Source organism: Neolamprologus brichardi, chromosome 6, assembly GCF_056152115.1.
Source record: "Neolamprologus brichardi isolate AB-2024 chromosome 6, ASM5615211v1, whole genome shotgun sequence".
Lineage (NCBI taxonomy): Eukaryota > Metazoa > Chordata > Actinopteri > Cichliformes > Cichlidae > Neolamprologus > Neolamprologus brichardi.
This window is the reverse complement of record NC_142109.1, coordinates 25280115-25281210: the sequence shown is the minus strand read 5'-3', so window position 1 is coordinate 25281210 and position 1096 is coordinate 25280115.

Here is a 1096-nt window from a genome sequence, read left to right as displayed (position 1 = left end):
ATCCACAAAAAATACAGTGAACCTTCTGTATGTGCCTTCTTTAACACTTTCGAAACAAACATTAAATTTGTCGTGTTCTTTCTTGGCATGATGCTTTACAGCTTCTCACTGATCATTGCCCCTTTTCTCAGAATGTGAGTCAAACCAGAAGAAACCAAAATGGCTTTTGGTCTATCCCCATCAAGGGCCAGGGAAGGGGGGTGAGCAATAATTAAGAACCAATTAGAAAAACAAGCCAAACAGGGTAGTTTGTATAGATTAAAGAGTTATATATATATATATACATACATACATTATATATACATATATAAAGACCCAACACAAAGAGAAGCCTACACTACTATAGCAGCAAAGAAAAATACCTCAGCAAACCCAAACTGACACCCAACTAACACTAATCTCAAGAACAGATGCACAAAGGACACCTGAACACCTCTCCACTTTCAAGGCCAGTTCACACACTAACTAACCAAGTAGCTCCTAGCCAGCACTTATATTGTTGGGTAGCTGATTGGGAACAGGTGGACACTGAAAAATGTGTGGCAGCTGAGTTCAACAGAGAGTCAGAATACACCGAAAACACCCACACAACACAAGGCATGCTAAGAGCTTTTAAGAGCCTTTATGTCAGTGTCCTTGGATCACCAATGTCTGATAAGACATATTTCTTCTGTCCTTTGAAGTCGGCAGATCTTTCTTGGGGGTTCCATCCCAACAAGTACTGGCAATAGTGGAAAGAAAAAAAACTCCCTTTTAACAGTTAGAAATCACCATCTAACAGTTAAAAATCTGGTGGCAGTAGCCTTTTACTGCGACCAGTAGGGGGTGAGGGTAGGAAGACTTATTTTTGAGGTCTGGTGGCTTTGAAAGGAATCATAAATGAGATGAAAATTGATAGCTTGATTTTTTTTCATAGACTTACACTCTACTACAAGATGACCTAACTTGTTAGAAGTTATCACCATTGGCTTTTTTTCGACTTATTATTTCTTGCTTTTTCAGTCACTGATTTCATCAATGAGCAAAAAGAACAAAGCAGGTGTAAAAAAAACAAAAAACACCTCATATTCTCGGCAGTGAAACTCGCAGACGGTGG